Source organism: Trichosurus vulpecula, chromosome 5 (genome assembly GCF_011100635.1).
Source record: "Trichosurus vulpecula isolate mTriVul1 chromosome 5, mTriVul1.pri, whole genome shotgun sequence".
In the NCBI taxonomy this organism is placed as follows: domain Eukaryota; kingdom Metazoa; phylum Chordata; class Mammalia; order Diprotodontia; family Phalangeridae; genus Trichosurus; species Trichosurus vulpecula.
In genome coordinates this window covers 203,877,362-203,895,364 of record NC_050577.1, presented here as the reverse complement: position 1 = coordinate 203,895,364, position 18,003 = coordinate 203,877,362, and the positions used below count along the sequence as shown (strand labels likewise).

General features: G+C 37.9%; 1 protein-coding gene across 8 annotated transcripts in view; it reads right to left on the bottom strand.

Moving 5' to 3' along the window:
* ERC1 (ELKS/RAB6-interacting/CAST family member 1) overlaps positions 1-18,003 on the bottom strand; it is a 404,612-nt gene that overhangs the window by 72,673 nt on the left and 313,936 nt on the right. The gene's annotated exons all lie outside the window — the stretch shown is intronic.

The following is an 18,003-nucleotide window of genomic DNA, read 5'->3' as shown; positions in this document are numbered from 1 at the left end:
GGTATTTTATGGGAAAAATGAAAATAAGGAATTCTGTTTTCCTCTATCAACAATACAATAAAAATGCATGCCTTGGAAAACCTTTGTCATGTAAGGCTACAGTTTAGTGGCACTGGCAGCATTCTATAGGAAGGTCCAAGATGGTAAACAACTGGGGATTTTATAAGTCAAGGCTGAGGTGATCTAACAAAGGGGCAAGGGGATTTCAGGACTGTACGACAAAATCAGAATCTAACAGGAAGCAATGTCAGAGGCCAAAAACAACAACTACTCACAGCTTAACAAGAATCCCTTCTACTAAATCTCATGAGTGACCATCCAACATCCAATAAGAGGAGGCTTAGCACTCCCCCAGGGCAGCTCATCCAAACCCTGGTTAGCTCTATCCTGTAAGGGTTTTCAAGTGTATATCTGCTTCTCTTTGATTTCCATATGCTACTCCTGATTCTGTCCATTAGACTCATGCAGAACAAGACTAATCTCTCAGCCATGGCAAGTCAGACTAGCTCAAGCAGCAAAGCACCCTGCGGGAGATAAAAGATGTGGTAAATCAAACTACTGGCACCGTTCACAGATCACTATCATCCTGTCAGATCCTAACTGATATTCCTGAACATAAGAGCCGCTGGGAATAACTGTGCTCCACAGATCACTAGATCTTTGTCTAGCCCTCAGCCATCACCAAGGGAACTAATCACCAGCTCCCTTAATACCACCAACTGCCACTGACAGGCAAATAAGCCCACTAGCCATTGAGGTGGTAGCAGCTCTCCAGACTACCAGTCTGACTTTGGCTCATATCCTGGGAAGTAGCCTCCTTGGTGATGTAGTCTGACTATTATTTCTATAAGCTTTGAAGTTATATCTCTGTAAGGCCCAAGGAAAAAAATGTCAGCACCACTTCTCTTCCATGGTGGCTCTGAGGTCAAAATGAAGTTCAATCCCTTTGTGACCTCTGACTGAAGCCAGAACCACAGAGGCATTTCAATGCCCCTTCCCACATACGGAGGAAAATTATGTCTTCTCCTCTTTCCAAGGAGCTGAGACAGAACTACAATGTCCACTCCATTCCCATTCAAAAAGATAATGAAGTCCACGTTGTTCAAGGATACTACAAAGGACAGCAAATTGGCAAGGTGGTCTAGGTTTACAGAAAGAAATATGTGATCTACATGGACAGCGTGTATAGCGGGAGAAGGCTAACGGTACAACTGTCCATGTGGGTATTCATACCAGCAAGGGGGTTATCACAAGGCTAAAGCTGGACAAAGATTGCAAAAAGATCCTTGAGCGAAAAGCTAAATGAGAAAGGAGAAGGGCAAATATAAGGAAGAAACTATTGAGAAAATGCAAGAGTAAAAATTACATGGCTGTAATTATATTTGTAGAATGAACAAAAAAAAAATGTCAGCACCAAAGTCTTTAGCATTGCCAAGTTCAATATCAGAAAATGATGTGATTTTGTGACCAGACTAAAGGGTATGCATTGCCACAGCCTTTACTACTACACCCTAAAGACTCTAGGACAGGGGTGAGGAACCTGTGACCTCAAGGCCACATATGGCCCTCTAGGATGGTCCTCAAGTGAGGCCCTTTGATTGAATCCAAACTTCACAGAATAAATCCTCTTAATAAAAGGATTTGTTCTGTAAAACTTGGACTCAGACAAAAGGCCCCACCCAAGGACCTAGGAGGTCACATGTGGCCTTGAGGACATAGGTTCCCTACCCCTGCTCTAGGATATTTGTATCAGACTTGAATCTGAGATTGAATCTGAAACAATCTCTCCTCACAAGGATTTTGTATTTTATAGGGGAAGACAATATGTGTGTGCGTGTGTGTGTCTGTGTGTGTGTGTGTGTGTGTACGTACTTTTACATACAGGTACGTAGAGAATACAGAGTAAATATAGCATGGGATAAAAACAAAGTAATCAGGGAAGGAAGGCACTAGTAGTTTGGGGAATCAGGAAAACTTTGTCTGGAAGGTGCTACTCGATCTGTGTCTTAAAATAAAAGGAGAATTCTATGAGGTGGAGATGAGAAGGAGTACATTACAGATGTGGGGAAAAGGCAGTGTGAAGCCATGGAGAAGGGAGATGGAGTGTTATAGATGAGGAACAGAGAGAAGGCCAGCTCGGCTGGGCTGTAGAGTCAGGGAATGGGACGGGAACAAATAAGTTCCTACTATGTACAATAAGCAATTTACAATTAACAATAATTACTGTTAGTGTCAATGGGATGACCTCACCCATAAAATAAAAAAGCATCTTAGAATGTATTGGAAAGCCAAATTCAACAAAATATTGTTTACAAGAAATGCACTTGAAACAGAAAAATGCACGTAGAATTGAAATAAGGGGCTGGAGCAAAACCTCTTATGCTTAGCTAAAGTAAAAAACCAAGAGTAGCAATCAATTATAATCTCAGAAAAAGCAACAACAAAAACAGACTGACTATATTAAGAAATAAACAGGGAAATTACCCTTTTTTTCCTGAGAGGTACCACAGTCATTGAATTAATATCAGTACTAAATAGATAAGCACCAAATGCCAAATCATCCAAATGCTTAAAGGAAAAGTTAAATGAGTTTATAGGGAGAAATAGACAGTAAAATTATAATAATGAGGGCCCTCAAATTACCCCTTTCAAACCTAAATTTATCTAACCAAAAAAATCAGCAAGAAAAAATTTCCCTCCATCATTTTCTCTTATACCAGTATCTTCTCTTAGTTTTTCACCCCCTCTTTATAAAGAAGAGGGTGGTGAGAGAAAAGTTGTATACTCAGCACAAGTGTTCTAAGACATAATCTGCTTCTCTTCCTTTGCCTCTCTTCTCTTTTCTTCACCTGGCACCCTATTACAGGTTTTTATCCTTTCTCTTCTTTAAAACCCCATGCTTCCCTGTTGGGTAAAAGGGCAAAGTAATCACTGCTCTTATGGTCTCACCTGCTACTAGTTTCTGACCTGGGTTTGGATCTCAGCAACACAACTGTGGGCTTGCTTCTGGCTGGAGTTCCACTAGCTGGCTGTTATCAACCACTATCAGCCAAAAGCTCTATAGATTAAGAGTAATGGAACTACAGGTTCCTTTTTGGTCTAGAGGATGGACTCTTCTTTCCCCGTTCTACTTTGCTCCCAGAGCCAGAGCTTCATAATTGTTTTTAGCTTCTGAACTTGTTCCTTACTCTGTAGCACCCTAACTACTCCCCAGCCTGGATCACTATCCCTCAGCACAGATCCATGCCTCAGTGTTCTCTGTGACCTGGAACTGGGCACTGAGTGACAGAAGTGCCCAACAGCACTTGTTCTTCTACCCTGTGCAAGTTCAGGACCCTCTGCGTGATCTGGGATCTCTTCTTGCCATGGTGTCCTCATTTCCTGCTTGCTGGAATACTCTGTGCAGCCACTATGGCTATATCCAGTCCCCACTATTCATGGACCCCTCTGTCTTCCTACATGAACTTGGGCTGGAAAAATGATTTATTGTGATCTTTTTTTGGATTTTTCAATCAGAATTCAGTTGTGGGCAGAGTTTGGCTATACTTTTTCTATTACTCAGCCTTATTTAACTTTGCTTCACGATCATAGATTTAGAGATAAAAGGGATCTTAGAGGTCATTGAGTTCAACCTCACTTTATAGATGGGGGAAATTGAGGCACAGAGATGTGAAGTGACTTGGCCAGGGACAGTAGCTGAGGTCAGATTTGAACCCAGGTATTTCGGACTCCAAACCAGGATAATCTCCATCAAAGCATGCTGATAAGGTACATTTCATATTTGTATTTTTTAAAAAAAGAAATGTCAAACATCAACATATTTTTAAAAATATGTTGATACTTTATAAATAAAACCAAAGTTTAAACCTTTTGGTGGTTAAGTTTTATTCTCAACTCTTACTAAATACTCTTTGGTTAGTAAGTGTTTAGAGGTCAAAGACTGTGTTATTCTTAAATACTCTGCACAGTGCTCAATTCATTATAATGCTTAAGTTAGCAAATTAACCTAATTAATATTTGAGAAGATGAAATAGAAAATCCTACACTTGAAAACAGAGATGGGAGGGAAAGGAAAACTATGTACATAGATGTGAGCTCCCGATTTCTACTTATAGTGTAATATTTCTTTTTCTCACCCTTTCCCCCATTAAGAGCAGCCATCATCTTATTCCTATTAATGTTTATTTTCCCTTCACTTTCTTTCCAGCCAATGCTCCTTTTGGCATCAGAGAACATAACCACCAGGAGGATCAAGTGCTCTTACCAAACTTCCAAGTAACTCAACCAAATGCGCTTGTACTACATACTTGCTGGGAGCTCTTCATATATAACTTCTGGTATGAGTGTTGACAACTTACAATCCTACTCAACATGGTACTCATACTAATTATAGCTTGTACCTTCTAAGAAATCACAGCTGCTCATCTGACTGCCTGCCCTTACTTGCTCTCATGACAGTTAACAGTAGAATTAAATTAATTTAGGTTATCTGTGCTTTATCATCTCAATTTAAATTTTTATTTACTTCAACAGTTCTCTGGCAGGAGCTACTGCAGTATTTCAGCACCTAATAATGAAATTTAATGAGAAAAGAATATCCATTCTTTTGTTCCAGAAAGAGAAACATGGCTGTCTGTAACGATGGCCTGAAATATGGCCCATTCAACTGTTACTTCCAGAAGTATGCAAATCCAATGCTAACTAACAAAGTAAGTTTTGTGAGGAAGGAACTAATATGGGAGTAGAAAAGAGTAGCAGCCAAACAAGGTATCATTATGCTATACAGTATTTTCCAACTGGATATCCCACAAGCAACTCAAACTCTACAGGTCCAATACACAACTCATCTTTCCCCCAAATCCATCTCTTTTGTGAACTACCCTATTTCTATTAAAAGCATTGCCATCAGTTACTCAAACTTGCAACTTTAATGTTATCCTCAAATCACTTACCCTGTCTAATCAGTGCCAGTTTTTATAATTTTTATTTTTACATGATCTCTTCACTCAGTAATGTAGTTCAGTCAAGGCAAGAAGCAGTTAATAAATGTGTACTCTGCCATGCACTGTTCAGGCCCCTCCTAATTGTTTTCCCTGATTCAAGTCTCTCTTCACTTAAATATACCCACCTATTAGCTACCAAATTGATTTTCCTAAAGCAAGGGTGACTCCTTTATTCAATAAACTCTAGTGACACCTTATTAGTTGAAGGATGAAGTCTTCATTTGCCCTTTACAACCTAGCTCCAACTTACCTTGATCTAAACAGTCCTTGTAGCTAAACACTGAATCTTGCATGTCTATGCCTTGAAAATTGGCTATTTTCCATGCCTGGAACTTACTCACTCCTTACCTCTGTCTCTTAGACTCCCTAGTTTCCTTCAAGGCTCGGTTTGAACACAAACTTCTGTATGAAGTTTTCACTTATGTCCCCAATTATTAGTGTCTTTCCCCCAAGTTTGTTGTTGTTATTCAGTCGTTTCAGTTGTGTTTGACTCTTTGTGATTCTATTTTGGGGTTCTCTTGGCAAAGACACTGGAGTGGTTTGCTATTTTCTCCTCCAGGTGATTTTACAGATGAGGAAACTGAGGCAAACAGGGTTAAGTGTCTTGCTCATGAAGACAAGTCTTCCTGATGCCAGACCTGGCCCTCTATCTACCGAACCATGTAGCTGCCTTTCCCTCAAATTACTCTCTCTATTCTGTAGCTGTTTTGTGTACATCTACATATGAAGAGGCTGTCAGCACAAGTACACAAGTACGTGCCGCATTTTCATTCTGTTTCAATCTTTGCTCTAAAAAGAGACTGAAAACTACCTAGGATAGCGCTGCCTTCCAGGTCCTGATTATATGGTGACTGCCTTTTAAACTGAGTAAGAAACAGAAAGATCTGGTAGTAGCTAGTGGTTGCTACGGCTTCGAGGTGACTTCTATGCTCTGCCTTGTACAGGTTACTAAGGACTTGAGAGAAGAGAGGAATCAGAGAAAATCAACCACCACAGTTGCCAAAAAATGCTAACTATTTACAGATAGATATATCACCTCACAAATCAGAGTGCTTAAAGTTTTAGAGAAGAGGCTCAGATCCAAATCACATAACCCCTATCATCAAGGAGTCTGCAAAGGGGAAAGACACAAATCCTGTCTTAAAGTAACAAGGTACTTGGCTTCCAAAGTTAAAAAATAACTGCTATTTTTTTTTAAAAGGGAGCTGTTTGTGTTTTAATTTTTTTTTAGGCAATCAAGGTTAAGTGACTTGCCCAGGATCACACAGCTAGTAAGTGTCTGAAGTCACATTTGAACTCAGGTGCTCCTGACTCCTGGGGGTGGTGCTTTGTCCACTGTGCCACCTAGCTATCTCTTGTGCTGAGCTCTCGTCTCTTACTTTCCTTGACTAGCTGTGTTAGGACATTGCTGTTGCTCTCTATAGTTCACTATCGTTAGCTTTTCTCAACATTTACAATGCCTCTACGATCTCATCAATGTGGGTACTCCCATCAATAGAAAAAAACATGTGCACACATTCTCATCCCATCAATGTCCAAATCTTCCATGGAGGACCTATCAAATATGCTGAAGGCTTTCCTCTAGATATTTTAACATTCTATGGGTACAAGTCTGGACTTGGGTTGTCCACATGTTTTCATTTGCATTTGAGACTAATCCATCTCCTTTTCGAATTACACACTTCCTTGGCAATATATATTTCTAAGCCACTTCTAGCATGCAATTCATTACTGATGATATGTTGTAGAGTCCACCATGCATGTCTCCATCACCTTTTATGTCACCTGCATTTCTGATTCACTGTGAACTGTGGTATTCTATGATTGGCAACCATAAAGCATCACTGGGAAAACAGTGTTATTAAAAAAATGAGGTTTTGCCTGAGGGCAAATTTGAGATTACTAACAGTAACATACAAATTCCTAAATGCAATCAATCTATTGCTTTTCTCATCTTCAGACGCAGGTCCAGCTCACGGTTCATTTGAAATCGGTATCAAAGACAGATTGACTGGCTTGCCATTCTACTACATATCAGTATCTGGGCAGCACATATTCTTAACCACTTGCATTTTTCCTGTATAACTTCAATGGTCCAAAGTTTCTTAATGGTTACCCATCTTGCTGGAGAGGGTCTATGCTATATTGTAGTTTAATGTAATCAGTACAATGCCATCTGCACCTCAGAAGCATTTGGAGGACCTCTTCTATTTGGATTGTGCATAAGACATACTTTGTAACTATTGCAACATTCAAAACACAATATGGTGGTGAATTGTGGGAAGATTATATCCAAAGGCGGAGCCCAGAGAGGAACGAAGGAGTGAACAGGATTAATCTGGGCACATTCCTTAGCATGGAGGTTCTGAGAAGACCTGACCAATCAGAGGAAGTCCCTCCCAGGGGCAGAGTAATCTTCCAGGGTGAGAAGGCCACTGGATTATGATGGAGAAAGAACTCCTGAGAATCAAGGGTGGAGCCCAAAGAAGAATGAAAGATTCTCGGAAGAGGATGCTCTTCACCATTTATGCGACAAATGACCGTCCATCCTCTGTTTGAAAACTTCTAGTGAGATGGAGCCTACTCCCTTCAGAGGTAGCCTATTTTACTTCTGGACACTGCGCTAAGGAAACTAATACTTTTTTCTGGACACTCTACCTCTCTTAATGTAGTCAAAGTACATATGCTTTCTTTGGGTTTTCAAAGTCTATGCCAGCAAAGCAAAAAGTTCTGTTGGATTTTACCAAGACAAAAAAGTTTCAAGTATGAAACTGGTAGCAAGTTGAACTTTTATATGAGGATCAAAACAGTTAAGAATAGAGCAGGTGGAGTAGGATTTGGCAACAAAATATTTTTAAAAAATGGCTCTCAGGTCCAAGGGCTCACCTCATGTTTTTTTCATGACTGTGCTGCATATAGTATTACAAGGGGATTGTAGGTGCTAGAAATCACAGAATTTTGGACCATCTAAAAAGACTAACTTATTTGTTGGTATATTAACTAGATCTTTAACCTATGACAAAGGAACTAATGTATTCAATCTACTATGTGCTACATGCTGGGGATACTAAGATAAAGTAAGAAACAATTCTTATTTGTAAGGAGTAAATTCTAATCAGAGATAACACACATATATGTATAATGACACAAAACATAAATATAAAGTTAGCAAACATAAATATATTCAAAGTAGTTAAATAGAAGATAGTTTGGAATGGGGGTACTAGCAGTTCATGGGGGGAGAATCAAGAAAGGCTTTATGCAGAAGATGGTACTTGAGATGAATCTTAAAGGAGGAGAGGGATTCAGTGAAGAATAGATAAGAGGAAAGCATGGGGAACAGTCTAGCAAAACATGGAGACAGTAGCTAAAGTGTCATGCATGAGGAACAGAGAGGAAGCCAGTCTGGCTGAACTGAAAAGTGTGAGACGAAGAGTAATGTCCATCGAGGCTTGAAGGATTATAGTCAGTGATACAAAGGAGTTTGTATTTTATTGTAGGGTTGATGGAACATTGACAAAGGAAGGCACTGGCTGTCTTGTGCATACATGTAACATTCCATGGGCCATTTTTATGGTTATGCTAAATGAAGCATAACACAGATTACAACTGGGAATTATGACCATGAATTTTAAAGATCTTAATATTTCAATTACCAATCTTCTCTATCCATCTTGTTTTTTGTTATAATTATTTCCTACATAAAACTGCTTCTTCAGTTTTTGGAAATGAGATTATTCAAATAAAAACTTTACAAGTGTGACTTTTGTCAGTCTACATGAAACAAAAGTGTATTTTTACTTAGATCAAAATAATTTTCTTGAGATCTTGTTTAGGACTCTTTTTTTGTTTTCTCCAAGCCCTTTAATATTTCACTTTTTAACACCTTGAGGCACAAGCAACATTTAAAAAATTCATTGAAAGTTCTGTATAGTGCTTGCTTATGTAATAAACCAACATTATTGAAATTTCTATAACATTTCATATTCTGAACAACACCCTTGTCCACTGGTTGAATAATGTAACAAAAGCAGGCATGATGGTGGTAAAAATATTATACTCCATTTGAGTAATTGCTAAAATTCTCTTTTAGATTAAGCCTGCTACCTTCAGTTAAACACGTGTCCAAAATGTTCCTGATGTTTTTTACACCAAGTTTGAAATTACGAAACAAATCAAAAATGTTTGTCCATACAAAGAAACCTGTCTACCTCTGAAAGCTCATTACTTTCCATTTCCAAAGGTTTAAAGTGTATGCTCTACACAATTTGGTCTTTTCTTAAAGAGTTGGTGGGGGATAGGAAAGGGGCACATTTAATTCACTTGAACACACGAGGCTTTGACATTATCAAAATGGACTGGGGTTTCATAAAAGGCAAAATCCTTTAGAAAAAGCACATGGACCAGTCCTACAGGTAGATACCTAAAAAAAATTCAGAACAGCATTTACCACCTTCAAGAACAATTACTTTTCACGAAAGATATTTAGCCTTCTGATGATGTCACATGTAATCAGCACTGAAATTTGTACTTGCGCCCCATAATACAATTATAATTTGCTAAAAAAAATTCACTTTTCATTCTTTCAATGAATAAGCAAGAAATAAGGAAAATATTTCCATATCAGTTCACAAAAAACGTTTTTACAACAGGGGCCCAATTGAATTTATATTTTAGGATCATAAATAGCAAATACAAATGCCAATTTTTACTGGGCCTTGATGTCACAAGAACATGGATAATCCTTTACTTTCCTATATCTAAGTTTATCCCATTCTCACCTTCTTCCATGGGTGTTTGGATGGTTTGTAACATTTGGTCCAGATCTCTGATTTCATCAGTGTAGGGAACTCTTGCTACAGAAACTTCACCACTATAGATCAGCAATTTTTCTGTAACTTAGAATTTCTCCAAGATTTTTCTTCTTTCCCTTCAATGTTTAAGTGGTCTGCTCCACTCTATAATACTTATATGATGCCTCATTTCTTCCAAAGAAGCTTATACTTTGCTATTTCCTTGTCTTAGGTGTCTTCCCCTAATTATCTGCAACCTATTCACACCACTTCTTTAACATGCTCAGATCAGCAAGCTAGAGAAGCTCTACAAAAGCCTTATTCCCCTTGGCACAATGGCCTCCCGCTTCTCCCCTACTTTTAGTCACCAAATCATCATTTTAAGCTTCTTCTTTCTTAAGATTATAAAGCTAGAGGGGATTACAGAAGATGATTCCAAAGCTACTGAAGAGAACATGTGACTGTTGTAAAGAAAACCTTTTTAGACAGGTCATAGCAAATTATTGGGGCCAATTTATAGTTCAGAAAGACCTAAGAGAGTGTTCAGTCTAGAACATCCCAATATGTACCAGAGTTTTCAAGCTGGTTTGCCTACAGAAAAGAAGCTTGATCAATCCAATCCCTCTCTGAAAAAGCCTTCATCCATGATGTCTAACACTGGTGTTCTGATGTTCAGGAAAGTAAATAAAACAAAGATTTGAAGGTACAGAGGAGGAGAAATGAATGAAGACCATGAAGATAAGTGCAAGGAAGGGGTAAAGTTAAACTTACTCTAAAACGACACAGTATCAGGGTTGGAAGAGACTCCACCTTAGAAATCATCTAATCCAACAAATACTTGAAAAGGAATTCCAAAAAGGTCATACAGTCTCCAATTTAAAGACCTCCAATAACGGGGAATTCACAGTATTCTGAGATAACCCACCACTCTACTTTTGGATAGCCCAAGTGTCACAAAATTTTTCTTCACTACTGATTTTTAAACTAAAAAGACAAACTCAGCATGGTAATACTAATAGGCCAAGAAAACCATTTTGGAACATGTAATTGAGGAGATAATCATAGGGCTGGAAAAAAACTCAGATTATTTAATACAAATCTCTCATTTTATAGTGGTTCTGTGATAAAGGAGTCTGTCTTATATCACTTACTAGGACTCATTTTTATGCTAAAAATTTTAAATGTATTTTACCTGCATTTTAACCTATCACTTACTACCTGACTTATTAAATAAGCTATTGATACTGAAAATTGGGAAATAGATAAAGAAACAGACACTGATAGAATCACTCTGTCTTGCTGAAATATTAGCAATGTAAGAGAATCACCCCTCTAAGGAAGGCAAACAAATCTAGGAACTGGCACAGCAAACAAACACTAGATTTTCATTTCAAGTCATAGGAACATGGAAGCCAAGGCCTGTGAAGTCACTGGAACAATAGTTTACAAAAAGATTATACCTACATGATTTTTAGATTTTTAATAATTGCATTAAAAATGTACAAACTATTCATAATACTTTTGTACTAATAACCAAGAAAAGAACCAGTAAAATCACGAGTATAAAAGAAAAAAAGGTGAAGGCAAACATAGGAAGAATGATAAAATTTATGTTTGAAAATATGGTTCAGATTTAAGAAATAAGAAAACCAAACTTCAAAGCCTCATACCTATACATCATGACTATTTTCTTCAATTCCCAAGTCCATAATTTGTCTTCCAAGGCCCTCCTCCCATCTTTTTCCATACTCTCTCACTGATCTCATTAGCTATGGATATATCTCACAAATTGCCATATCTCTCTCCTGATCTTTTGTCCCATACCAGCTGCTTGCTGGACATCTCTTCCTGGAAGACCCACAAGTAGCCTTCCCTGGAAGCCCACAAGCATGTCCAAAATGAACTCATTATCTTCCTCTAATTGTGATAGCTCCAACCTGAAGTATTAAAAACAAGCTATTAATGATGAAAACCTTAAAAAGGCAAAGCTACTGATGTTGACCATCGCCATTAGCTACAATTCTATAAAAAAAAAATGTAAAAGACTTACCACAGTGAGGAGTTCAAAGAAACATAGAAACTATCTTAGCCAGCTAACACCAGACTTCCTTGCCAAATGGAGGTGTGGAAACCAAAGGAAACAATGGTTTAGGATTACGAAGTTATTTGCAAAATGCCATGAAGGAAAATGGCTAGAGATTATAAACAGTAGAGCACAGTGGAAGAGGAAGTAAGTTCATTGAAAACTTGGTGTGAGACCCAAATAAGCACTGTCATTATCAAACACTCATAATTAAAAGTGGCATTAAATTAAAAAGTAAAGAAGAAACGGGGGAGAGCTTTCAGCTTTTTAATAACAATATGCTTTCAAACTCTTTACAATGAAACCACTACATTTGGACCATAGCATTTTAATTCCTGATATGAGGCAGTAGAAGGGCAGGTATGGTGAAACTGAGATGATGAACAGCACCAGACCAAGCAGACACAGATTTCTGTGCCATCAGTAATATAATGTTGAAAGACAATAGGTACCATTTTACAAGACACCTCACAGAGGGGAAAAGAGAAAAGAAATGAAAAAAAAAATGATAGGCAATATTACTAACTTCAAGAAACTAATGTAGGGTGTGTGTGTGTGTGTGTGTGTGTGTGTGTGTGTGTGTGTGTGTGTGTGTGTATGTTCATTCCAATCTGGCTATCATTAACTAACAACCCATATGTTTATTTTTAACTTTATAATTTCTCTCTGAAGAGCATAATCTTGCATGTATCTTGTTTATGGACATGCTGATTGCAATTAAGCTGCAGAATACCATAGGACTTCCTTAATGAGATCCAATGAGATTAACACTCATTAAGGAAAAACTACATAAATGAATAATATCTTTTGTTCTGACTATGACATACAGTTGAATGGCCAGTTTATCGAATTAGTATGTCAGTATAGATATATAGGATAAGTAATTCAGGTGGATAACCTACAGGGCTTTGGAGAGAGGAATGGTGAGTATAAATTGTTTTTTGTTGTTCAGTCATATCTGATTCTTTGTGACCCCATTTGGGGTTTTCTTTGCAAAACAATGGAGTAGTTTGTCATTTCTTTCTCCAGCTAATTTGACCAATGAAGAAACTGAGGCAAACAGGGTTAAATGACTTGCTCAGGGTCACACAGCTAATGTCTGAGGCTGGATTTGAACTCAGGTCTTCATGACGCCAAGCCTGGCCCTCTATTCACTGCACTACCTACCTGCATATTAGTAAATATGATTTGCATACCAGAAATAGTATAATATTATCATTAAAGAGATGTATAAATACAAAAAAGAAAAGACCAGTCATGTAGTGAAAAAGATGATGTACTGGTACTCAAGTATTGCTGAAAGACCCAGAAGAAGGTCCACAGTACAATGGGTAGAAACCTTGTGGAAGATAGATGGGAGAATACAGAGAAGAGATGCACAGAATGAGAAAGCATGGATGGGTTGTGATCTGTACCACTGGACAGAATATCTACATTGATGAAATCATAAATTCACTCAAGTATTTTATTTCAGTAAGTTCTCCTGGTGAATTGGTTGGATTACAATTCTTGGAAAACTCATAATCTTTTAATTTATCAAAGTTGTGGATGACCCAAAGAGCAATGGAAAACAACAAAATGGGCACAAATAGGCTACAGCGTATTTGCGATGATGACCTACTGAAAGGAATGGCAAAAATGAATTTGTGAACTCAATGATGGAAATACTGGAAACAGTCAACAAACATTTCTAAAGCACCCCCTCTGGGCCAGGCATTATGCTAGCTACTATGGAAACAAATATATATGTGAGACAGACTGCAAGGAGTTTACATTCTTCAGTCAGATTCAGTGTTCACAGATGACTAATACACTAAATAAATGGACAATGTTTTTTTTTAGGGGGGAGGGATCTAATTACTGGGGTAAGAGAGTGGCACTTGAGTTAATCTCCATGACAGGGCTCCTCTATGTATATTTGGTCCCATCTGGCAACTTTTCCTGTCTTTGTTCTTTTTAGTGTCACTTCTACTTCTCCTATAAGTGCAGAAATGATTTTAACATCTGAGTTCACATATGGTTTTTCCTCTGACATTGATGATTTATTATCATAATCTTTGCAGATCTTTTCCATTTTTGTTTTATTTGCTGTTCTGTTTTTTGCCTGTGATGTGTCTTCGGGATGGCTTTGCTTAACTGTCTCTCTTGCTGAGCTTTCTTTAGACTGGTTTTATCTTTCATAGTTTTCTCTCTGATTCAGAAGACCACACTGCTCATCAACGTTTATTATTTTTCTTCATAAAACACTAAAAACAAATTATCTATATAGATTTTATGTTTGGTTGTCATCTCACTCTGCTTGGCAAGTAAGTCAAGTGTTTGTTGACTAAGGTGCAGTTTCTGGGTATTCTTATTCTGGCAAAAAAAATTTACCTAGGTTTAATTAATAAATTATTGCAATTGGTATAGATGTTATTTCTGATATACATATTTCCCATTGCTGACTACTTGTTTAACTCAGTTATTCTGATTGTGTGCTATATTTTTTTCCATTATCTTTCTTGCTTTTTACTAATTCTACATTTGAACTGACAAGTCAGTAGTCTGACCGCAATTACATCAGACAGCTTATTCAGGGAAAACTCCCACATCAGTAACAAGATTTTTTTCTGTCTGCTAGAATAGTATCTGTTTCTTTTTTAAAATGTTATTTGGTGGTTACCATATCGAGGCTTACCAATTTTTTTCTTGAAGAAAGTTTTCATGAAATAAAGGGGGTGATGCATCTGTGTAGTCTACAATTATTTAGCCTCTCTCATTCCTTCTTCTTGAACCAAGCTTTTCCATGTATTTCTTGGTAAGTGGCCAGCCTTTTGGTAGTGAGTCTCTCTGTCCTTAGCTAGGCTAGTCCTCAGAAAGCAGACAGTCTACTGCTGGGGCCATACTGAAGACCTTCCATTACAGTAGAACCTGACAGAGCTGTTTACACACTTTTTATAAAAAACATTATTTATTTTCAGTTTACAACATTTAGTTCCATAAGCTTTTGAGTTTTAAATTTTTTCACCTCTTGCCCTTCCCTCCTCCCCAACATGGTGTGCAATCTGATATAGGCTCTATATATACATTTATATTAAGCATGTTTTCACATTAGTCATGTTATAAAGAAGAATTATAACCAATGGAATGAACCACGAGAAAGAAGATACGAAACAAAACAATAGTATGCTTTGATCTGCATTCAGACTGTAATTCTCTGGATGTGGGCAGCATTTTCCATCATGAGTCTTTTGGAGTGTCTTAGAACCTTGCATTGCTGAGAAGAGCTAAGCTTATCAAAGTTAGTCATCACACAATCGGGCTGTAAGTATGTGCAATGTTCTCTTGGTTCTGCTCCCCTCACTCAGCTTCAGTTCATATAAGTCTTTCCAGGTTTTTCTAAAGTCTGTCTGTTCATCATTTCTTAGAGCACAATGGTATTCCATTAAATCCATATACCACAACTTGTTTAGTCATTCCTCAATTGATGTGCATCCAATTTCAGTTCTTGGCCATCACAAAAAGAGATGTTATAAATATTTTTATAATGTGGGTCTTTTCCCCATTTGTATGATTTTTTTGGGATACAGCCCTATTGCTCAGTCAAAGAGTATGTGCACATTTTTATAGCTCTTTGGGCATAGTTCCAAATTGCTTTCCAGAATGGTTGGATCAGTTCACAACTCTACCAACAATACATCGGTGTTCCAATTTTCCCACATCTTCTCCAGCATTTGTAATTTTTGTCATGTTAGCCAATCTGATAGGTGTGATGTGGTACCTCAGAGTTGTTTGGATTTGCATTACTCTAATCAATAGTGATTTAGAGAATTTTTTCATGATGATAGACAGCTTTAATTTCTTCCTATGAAAGTGCTTATATACTTTTAGCATAATCTTCAAGAACCCAGATTTACTTCCACTCTACCACAAAACATCGGCTTTACAAAGACTTTTGTACACATCTTTTTAAATATTAGTTGGCTGATGTGTTCCCTGTGTCTCCACATTAGTCCTCTAAGATAATTTTTTTCTTTTCCTCTTCAAAGAAGCTCCTGTGTATCCAGAATTTTGTTTCAGAGAGCTTCCTATCACTCTTGGATTGACTTTCCACATTCTATTTATCTTAATATCTGCTTTGCTCACATTTAGAGTACTCATGTAATAGTAATTAAGGTGGGGCTTTTTCCTGTTGACCTTTAATGATTCTGGCCTTTGTTTGAATGGGGCAGATAAAGTGGGATGTTTTTGAATTTCTCAGCACTGAGACAATTGGGAGCCATTGATTTGTATCTGATGTGATATTGGGGGTGGGGAACTTCTCCACCCCCAGCCTGGGTGAGGTCAGGGCCCTTCCAGGCCCTGAACAGGATATATAAGTGCATAGGTTAGCATTCTGGCTTGGAGCTCTGAGCCATAGCAGGAGTGGCCTGTGACTCTCTGGGTCAGCTGTTCTAATGAGCTCCCAGTTCTAATGTACACCCAGATGTTGATAACTACGAATTGTATTTGGTCTGTAACTTAGGGTGCTGACTTTTTCCCCTGAATTAGGTGGATGTTATTTGTATGCTGGATTACAGTAAGATTGTTAATCCCTTAATGTTGCTTTTCTTAAGTAAAGCAGATCAAAAGGGTCTGTGCTGGCAGCTTTCTGGGTGCTGGTTGTTGGTAGCTTTTACACCCCCACAGAAGCTGCTAGTCGGATTGTTGATACAACTCATCAGATTACATTTGGCAATCTTCTCTATCACAGGTTTTAAGTTGGAGCGGTCACTCCTTGTCAAAGTTTTCACTTTTTTCCAGCCCAACAAGCAGTTCCTCCAGCTTGGTGAGAATCAGATCTGGAGGAGAAGCTGTCATTGTTATTCTTTCTTCTGAAGAATTACATGCTCATTCAGGTGAGTCAAGACATCATTAGCTGCTAAGCTCTTGGCAGAGTGAGAGTTAGAATAAATGGATGCGTCGACTTCCCCTCACTCTTGTTTGGGCTGTTGTTCAGTCACTTTTCAGTCATGTCTGACTCTTCATGACTCCATTTGGAGTTTTCTTGGCAAAGATAATGGGGTGGTTTGAATTTCCTTCTCAAGCTCATTTAATAGATGAGGACACTGAGGCAAACAGGGTTAAGTGACTTGCCCAGGGTCACACAGCTAGTAAAGGTTTGAGGCCAGATTTGAACTCAGGAAGATGAGTCTTCCTAATGATGGGCACAGCAATTCTATCCACTGTGTCATCTAGCTACCCTTCCCCTTCACTAACTTATATCATATTGCTATTGGAGACCTGTGATCTTTTATCTCAATGCCTTATTTCTCCTTTTTGGAAAACATTCTCTCTTTTTACAAAGGAAATCAATGAGAAAAGAAGTTTTGTTTGGAAATCTGCTTATAACTAACCTTTTTGGGAAACTACTAATATTCCTTAAAGTCAAATATAATTCATGTTATATTTTAGTTTGAATAGCCTTAAAATGCTCAGGCATTTTTAGATTTCTTAATTATATATAAGTACCATGGTGTCATTGTGGAGGCACAGCCCTCAGAGCCAGAAAGAACTAGATTCCTGTCTCACCTCTGACAGATAGTGGCCCTGTGACACCATGCCAGGCACTTAATCTTTCAGTGTGCTAGAAAACTTTCTGTGACTGGAAACTGAAGAGAAAATGCTGACCTGCAGTGGTAGCAGAAGCCTCCTTACTTACGATTCCCTGTACCAATGAAATCACTACATTATGGTATGAAATCACAGGTCTAGATTTGAAAAAAAAAATACTGTTCACTATTATTTTATGTGCAGAAGATTACTGTTGGATTGCCCTCTGAGGGCAGAAGACTAGTTTTATATCCTTTTAATTTGTACTATGTCTAGCCAAGTGCTGAGCATAGAGCTGGTATTGACTAAATACTGATTATTTTACTTACTGAATGAATTCCTGGAACTGAGTTTTTAGTAGAGGTGACCACTGACCACTGGCTGCAGGGCAAAATTCACAGAGAAACCACTTAGGTGTCTTTCATTTTGGGGCTGCCTTGGGATTATACTCTTTACCACAGAAGCTCAATGGATGCTACAGTTAAACTGCTTTTAAGCAAAAGCAGTCATATCATTTTCCCTTTTAGGACAGAAAATATCTTCTCTTTGTAGT